We start from the raw sequence: 8345 nt of genomic DNA on the forward strand, positions 1-8345 counted from the left end.
ACTGACACTCACACTAGCGACTTGGAACGTCCGTACGCTTTTGGATGTGCGTGATTATTCATCTCGTCCCCGCAGAAGAACAGCGTTGGTGGCGCACGAACTGAAGAGGTATAACATCGACATTGCGGCCCTTAGCGAGACCCGCTTCCATGGGGAGGACTCCATAGCCGAGGTGGGAGAAGGATACACTTTCTTCTGGAAAGGGCTTCTGGAAGGCTCCCGCCGCCTCCATGGTGTAGGCTTCGCTGTGCGGACCTCCCTACTTCAGAAGCTTCCCGAATCTCCAGTTGGCATTAGTGAAAGGTTGATGACCTGGAGGATTCCCCTCACCAATAACCGTTACTGCACCCTCATCAGCGCCTATGCCCCAACACTGATTGCCGACCCTCAATGTAAGGAAGAGTTCTATGCCTCCCTGCACTCCGCCATCAGCAAAACACCACTCACTGACAAGCTCATCCTTCTAGGGGATTTTAACTCAAGAGTGGGCTCGGACAGTGTACTGTGGAGGGAAGTGATGGGTCGGCATGGTGTTGGTAAGCTCAACAACGATGGTCTCCATCTTCTCACTCTATGTTCTGAGCATCAACTGGTCATCAAAAACACCTTGTTCCAACTGAAGAACAAATACAAAACATCCTGGCAACACCCTCGCTCTAAACACTGGCATCTCCTAGATTACATCATCACCCGCCACGCGGACAGGAAGGTAGTGCGCATCACTAGGGCCATGCGTGGAGCTGACTGTTGGACTGACCACCGCCTAATCAGAACAAAGATTGACTTAGAAATACGTCCTCAACAGAGAAAAACACCACCTTCCAAGAGGCTCAACTGCGATGCACTGAAGTCTACGCACTCTCTCAACCAGTATAGGAAAAAGGTAGCAGATCAGCTGTTCAAGATTCCTGAAGTACCACCAGATCTGGACACTGGACCTACCTGGAGCACCCTATGCATTTCCCTCCACCAGGCGGCCGTGGAGTCTATAGGGTACACCAGAAGGCGACATCAAGACTGGTTTGACAATAGTGCGCCAGGAATCTATGACCTGCTTCAGGCAAAACACAAGGCCCTTGCAGCTCACCTATCAAACCCTCAATCCACCGTCCTGAAGGCTCAGTTCATCCGCCTCAGAAGTGAAACCCAGCGCACCCTCAGAGCCATGGAGAACGACTGGTGGACCCAGAAGGCCCGCGAAATACAACATGACGCAGACACCAACAACTCTCATGCCTTCTACGACTCCATCAAGTCCATCTATGGCCCCCAGAGGAAGAACATCACCCCAGTTAGATCAGCTGACGGCACCACTCTCTACAAGGACAAACAAGAGATCCTGGACAGATGGGCTGAGCACTTCAGGGTACTGTTGAACACCACAAACCCTGTACAGACAGACATACTCTCTGACCTCCCATGCCTGTCCCCTGTAGACTCGCTGGACTCCTCTCCCAGCTTCTCAGAAGTACTCAAGGCCATCAAGGGTCTAAAAAACAACAAGAGCCCAGGCCTTGACGAGATCCCGGGAGAAATCTTGAAGCACGGTGGATATCTCCTGCACCGCAGAATGCACCAGCTGATCACTGCCATCTGGTCGTCTGAAGTCATCCCGCAAGATTGGAAGGATGCTAACATCATAACGATCTATAAACGCAAAGGCGACAAAGCAGACTGCGGCAACAGCAGAGGTATCTCCCTACTATCCGCAGCTGGGAAGGTGCTAGCAAGGATCATGTTACATCGTGTAGCAACTCATGTAACCGAAAACATCCTGCCCGAATCTCAATGCGGCTTTAGACGTGATCGGAGCACCGCAGACATGATCTTTGTTGCCAGACAGGTACATGAAAAATGCAGAGAACATCGCAAAGACCTGTACATGGCATTCATTGACCTGTCCAAGGCCTTCAATACAGTAAACCGGGACTTGCTGTGGGAAGTACTTGGAAAACTAGGTGTTCCAGCAAAATTTTGCAACCTACTGCGACAGCTACATGATGGCATGCAGGCCTGTGTGAGCAACGGCGGCCAACAATCCCCATTTTTCAGTGTGAATGTGGGGGTCAAGCAAGGGTGTGTCCTTGCCCCAACCATATTCAACATGTTCATTTCCACTGTCACCCTCCTGTCCCATAAACACCTGGACCTCACAGATGGGAGTCAGATACAATACCGGCTAGATGGTAACCTTTTTAACATCCGTCGCCTCCAAGCCACCACTAAACTCACCACCCAGCATATTCTGGAACTACAGTATGCAGATGACTGCGCTGTACTTGCACACTCACCAGAGTCTCTCCAGCGCGCACTGAATGTGGTAGCCTCCATCTACAGTGCCATTGGTCTTCAGATAAACACCAAGAAAACACAAATACTCGTGCAGGAGTTCACTCCCCAGCCAAACACGCCGATCCTCACCCTTGACGGGCACCCATTAGCCACCGTCCCCCATTTTACCTACCTCGGTAGCACCCTGTCGCCATCCTGCACCATTGACGATGACGTCCAGGCCCGTATTGGCCTGGCCTCTGCTGCCTTTGGAAGGCTACGGTCCAGGGTTTTCTTGAACAGGAATCTAACCATCTCCACCAAGACAGCCGTGTATAAGGCAGTCTGCCTCTCCACGCTGCTCTATAGTTCTGAAACCTGGACACCCTACCAGAGGCACATCCAGAGTCTCGAGGCCTTCCACATCCGCTGCCTCCAAAGGATCCTAGGTCTAACCTGGGAAGACAGGGTGCCCTACACTGAAATTTATGACCGGACCAACACACCCAGCATCACAGCACTCCTTGGCCAAAAACACCTAAGATGGGTCGGACATGTGATCCGTATGCCAGCCCACCGTCTACCCCGTCAGATATTGTATGGCCAGCTTTCAGTCGGTCAAAGGTCTGCCGGGGGCCAGAAAAAACGGTACAAGGACCACATTAAAACTCTCCTGAAAAAGTGTGACATCAAACCACCAGCACTGGAGTCCCTGGCTGCTGACCGCCAGACCTGGAGCTCTACCTGCCACCAGGGAATCACTCATCTTCAAGAGAAGTTCACAGAGCGGAGAGCACAGCGGCGTGCACAAAGACACCAACGTGCCACAGCACCAGCGACCATCACTGTTTGTACACACGGCCCGGGAAAAAGTAAAGAGGACACATTTTATTTTTGACGCTATATCAAGCCATCAGCAGGCGAGTAATCGATCATGATATCTACACAACTAAGTTAAAGCTATTGTTATGTATGCATGTGGAGTTGACGGCACAGAACCACAAGGGGGAAATATTGCTCTATGTATTTATTATATATATTAATAAATTAATATAATAACAAACAATACTAAGAATATAAACTAAACAAAAGAATGGAGTGTGACTAATTCAAAAGGGGTGTATTTCTGTGTGACTATGTGTGTAATTAATTGTTGTGTATTACCGTGATGTGTTGGGCGAGAGGAGGGACAAAGCAGGAAGGCAGTCCGTGGGCAGGCAGATAGTCGGGTGCTAAGCGGGGCGAAGGAGGTCCGTGTCCATGCGAGAGGTCGAGGTCCAAAGGTGCAACCACAGAACCAGAGAGGACTAACGAAGAAGACGAGACGCACACCTCGCCACGCAGGAACGGGGATTTACGTATCAACAGAAGATTACGTTCCGGCGCAGATGCTTGGGTCCACTGGTCTTTATACTGGTCTAAACTCCTCCATCCCCATATCGGAGCTAAACAGTCCCTCAAAAGAGTGTTGAGGAAGGCTAGAAAAACTCTCCAGGGTGGAGTGAAAAGAAAAAGACATCGTGAGTGTAACAAAAAAAAAGTCACTGGAGGTGGGGCTAAGGAAAAACTGTGCCGTCAGGTCCTTATAATTAATTTGGCCGAAACGTACTGTTATGTATGCAGGTGAAGTTTCGCCGTAACAGCTATCTGTATTTGCTGCTTGGGGGGATTTCAACATTTCAGAAGGGTACTTCAACATGTAAACAGCACAGTTTTTGATTGATTGATTGAAACTTTTATTAGTAGATTGCACAGTACAGTACATATCGGACAGGGCCGGGTTAGGTTTGGTTGATATCAGCACTTCAGTCATCAACAATTGCATCATCAGAGAAATGGACATTGAAACAGTGTAGGTCTGACTTGGTAGGATATGTTCAGCGAGCAGTGAACATAGTGAGTTCAGAAAGCATAAGAACAAGTATATACATTTGATTATTTACATTTGATTATTTACAATCCGGGGAGGTGGGATGTGGAGGGGGGATGGTGTTAGTCAAGGGTTGAAGTTGCCTGGAGGTGTTCTTTTAGAGCAGTTTTGAAGGAGGATAGAGATGCACTTTCTTTTACACCTTTTGGGAGTGCATTCCATATTGATGTGGCATAGAAGGAGACTGAGTTAAGACCTTTGTTAGATTGTTAGGTTTGTTGAGCTCCCCCTGGTGTTGTGGTTATGGCGGTCATTTACGTTATGGAAGTAGTTTGACATGTACTTCGGTATCAGGGACGTGTAGCGGATTTTATAGAATAGGCTCAGTGCAAGTTGTTTTACTCTGTCCTCCACCCTGAGCCAGCCCACTTTGGAGAAGTGGGTAGGAGTGAGGTGTGATCTGGGGTGGAGGTCTAAAAGTAACCTGACTAGCTTGTTCTGGGATGTTTGGAGACTAGATTTTAAGGGGTTTTGGAGGTGCTACGGTACCAGGAGGTGCAAGCATAATCGAAAAAGGGTTGAACGAGAGTTCCCACTAGAATCTTCATGGTGCTTTTGTTGACCAGAGAGGAGATTCTGTAGAGAAATCTTGTTTGTTGGTTGACCTTTTTGATTACCTAGGTTGCCATTTTATCACAGGAAAGATTAGCCTCTAGAATGGAACCTAGCTAGGTGACCTCATCTTTCCTGGTGATAACAATGTCACCCACTTTTATAGTGAAGTCACTGACTTTCTTAAGGTTGATTTGGGACCCAAATAGGATGGATTCCGTTTTACCTAACTGTATGGATAGTTTACTGTCAGCGAGCCAGGTGCAAATACTACGGAGTTCAGCAATGAGGATTTTTTCCACCTGTGACTTGTCCTTGCCGGATACCATCAGGGCCGAGTCCTGCTGGTATCCCACAGTATGTACTTTATTATGATATTTGCGATACGCCTCAGGGTAATCTAATCATTTGTGCACAGAAAATCAGTATCAATATCAAAATATTACTTTGAATCACTTTTTGGCAAACACCAAGGTGTCGTTTTGGGTCGATTTCAACTTTATAAAGGGTACTTCAACATTTAAACAGTACAGTATATACAGTGTGGACAGAAAAGCTGTGTCAGTATGTAAATATTACGTTGAATCACCTTCTGGCAGGCAAGAATACAGTAATTTAATGAAACATCTGAGCACTTTGTCAATATTTATTATGTGCACGAACAAAGAAAAGTTAATAGTGTATGTAGCTTCTAAACAACAAAGAGGTTTAGCACATCATCATTGGATCAATAACAGTCCTTTATGATACGGCCATCGGTTACATTAGATAAGATCATGGAAACTAGAAGTCCACTTGTAGCTGTGAAAATAGAAGAAAACTGAATTATTTGACAAATCAGACTCATTTTGAGCATAGAAACCTACTGACTGTAAAAGGGGACATGATGTCAGACAAGGCAGCACAAATCTTCAATGATTACTTTCAAACCAGTAAAAAGAACATTTGTATAATTTGCTGTCATCAGTGTCAGTAGAAATGTTCACATTTCAGCAGACAGGAATTCCACTTCTAACTAGAGAAAACATGTTGCAATAAATTGTATATGAATTTTATGATTTACACATGTCCGCTTGGTCACATCAACTACAATTGTAGTCCAAGAACCATTAAAAAAATAGCTATTAAATAAATCAGAAGTTACTCACAAGTTACTCAATACTTGAGTATTTTTTTCACAGAATACGTATTTACTCTTACTCAAGTAATCATTTTGATGACTACTTTTTACTTTTACTTTTATTCCAAAAAAATTATACTCTTTTACTTTTTTATTCATTTATTTATTTTTTACGATTTTTGGGTACTTTATGTTAATGCATGTTAATGTGCATGTTAATGAGAACGCTGGGCTTGTTTCATACACGACTCTTTATTTCAGTCTCCACTTCAACACACCGGGTTAACATTAGCAACTCTTGTTACACTCAACTGACCTGTATTGGCCTAGGATGGACAACCAAGGCAATTCTTACAACACCACAACTTTATTTTTTGACATTCCCACAGTAAATTAATTAGAGCTCCTTTAGCTGCCTGACAATGTATACATAACTTGCTATCTACTTTACCCATTTTAAACAAATGTGAGGTTGTAAATCTATTCAAAAAGTTGAAGGGGAACTGCACTATTTTTGGAATCTTGCCTATTGTTCACAATCATTATGAAATACATGACGAAGGATGTATTTTTTTAATGCATTCTAACTCGTGAATAAAAGTCAGCTTACAACCGAGCCAATGGGAGGTCCTCTATTTCGTCCATTAAACCCAATAAATAACCATCCAAAAAACCGCCAATAATACTCCATTTACATTTTGTGACTTGAATATTAACCAAGTATTAGTGATATTGTTGTTATAAGTACTATCGCAGACAAACTATTTATAGCGACGCCGTGATCACAAGCTTGTGTGCCTATGTTGACATGATCGATTGGTGAGCTGCTTCTTCGCTTCCTCGCTCGTGAAAGTTTATTGTAGATCATAAGTCATGTCTCCCACCTTGGTAGTAGAAGGAAGAGGATGTAATCCGACAAGTTGGTACACTTTGACAGACAATTTAGACCTGGAAACGGCAAGAACACCACAAAAAGAGACTTGGTTCCACCCTCCTTTTCTTCATGAGGATTATGAGTCATTCTTCATCAAAACGGGAATACAACAAGATTCTATCAGTCGGCAAACGTGATGCATTTTCGAAATGAATGTGCCGTGTATGCTTAAAATGAGCATTTGTAAATATTACATGTTATTATGAATATTACCGCCACTACATTATATAAATACTTACAAACCTTAAGGTGTTTGGATGTTTTTAAGCGCTTTATAGGCAGAATAGAGCAACTGTCATAAGCTACATTGTCAGCAGACTTTTGATCGCATTTATTTACTATTTAGAATGGGTAAAAAAAAGAAACACATATGTGTTCTTGTCTTACATTAGGACTGTGAAGGCAAAATTCCCCAAAAATTGCAGTTCCCCTTTAGATATATTGGCATTTTTCCAAATATCATTTATGTGGCATGTCTTTTTTTTTAAATGTTTAGATCAATCATCCATTTCGAACACATGCATCACTTGCATTCCTCGGATGATGCTCATTTATTATTCCATTAAAACTTTTAACTATTTTTTAATTGTATCCTGATTAAAAACATGTATCCTCCAGGTTATGAGTATTATAAAGCATATTTTCAGAGTATATGCATTTTTACAGCATGTTTTAAAAGTGATACATCCATCCATCCATTCATCTTCTTCCGCTTATCCGAGGTCGGGTCGTGGGGGCAGCAGCCTAAGTAGAGAAGCCCAGCCTTCCCTCTCCCCAGCCACTTCGTCCAGCTCCTCCCGGGGGATCCGGAGGCGTTCCCAGGCCAGCCGGGAGACATAGTCTTCCCAACATGTCCTGGGTCTTCCCCGTGGCCTCCTACCGGTCGGACGTGCCCGAAACACCTGCCTAGGGAGGCGTTCGGGTGGCATCCTGACCAGATGCCCGAACCACCTCATCTGGCTCCTCTCGATGTGGCGGAGCAGCGGCTTTACTTTGAGCTCCCCCCGGATGGCGGAGCTTCTCACCCTATCTCTAAATGATACAATTATAAAAATTTAAAAAAGACTTCTGGTTATATTATAACGATCAACTAATTAAAAAGGCTTAAGTACAGTTCCTCTTTAATTATTTTAATTAAAGGTACATGTAATGATTGACAGGCGGAAGCTTTTTATTTGGCTAATGTCTACGGCCGGTGCACAAAGTCAGAACATCGGACACTTGGAATGCTACATCCTGTGGCGAAAGCTATACAATGAATACATGCATGTCAGGGAAATGGGAAGCTGCACATTTCAGCAAAAGTGACTGGCTGGATAACTTTTCTAAACTTGTCTAAAGCCTGTCATTTGTAAACCCAGAGAGGCTTTCCCAGGCATGTGCAAAAATACCCCCAAACTTTGCTCAATGGGCATCAATGTGGTGAAATCCCACACCCTATTAGTTAATCACCAGTCAGTGATAAAGGTTAAAGGTGCCAAATTTCTTTGGCATGACCAACAAAGCCACTTCTGCTGTCGCCACAACTGTATGCTGTT

This window comes from Entelurus aequoreus, linkage group LG04, assembly GCF_033978785.1.
Source record: "Entelurus aequoreus isolate RoL-2023_Sb linkage group LG04, RoL_Eaeq_v1.1, whole genome shotgun sequence".
In the NCBI taxonomy this organism is placed as follows: domain Eukaryota; kingdom Metazoa; phylum Chordata; class Actinopteri; order Syngnathiformes; family Syngnathidae; genus Entelurus; species Entelurus aequoreus.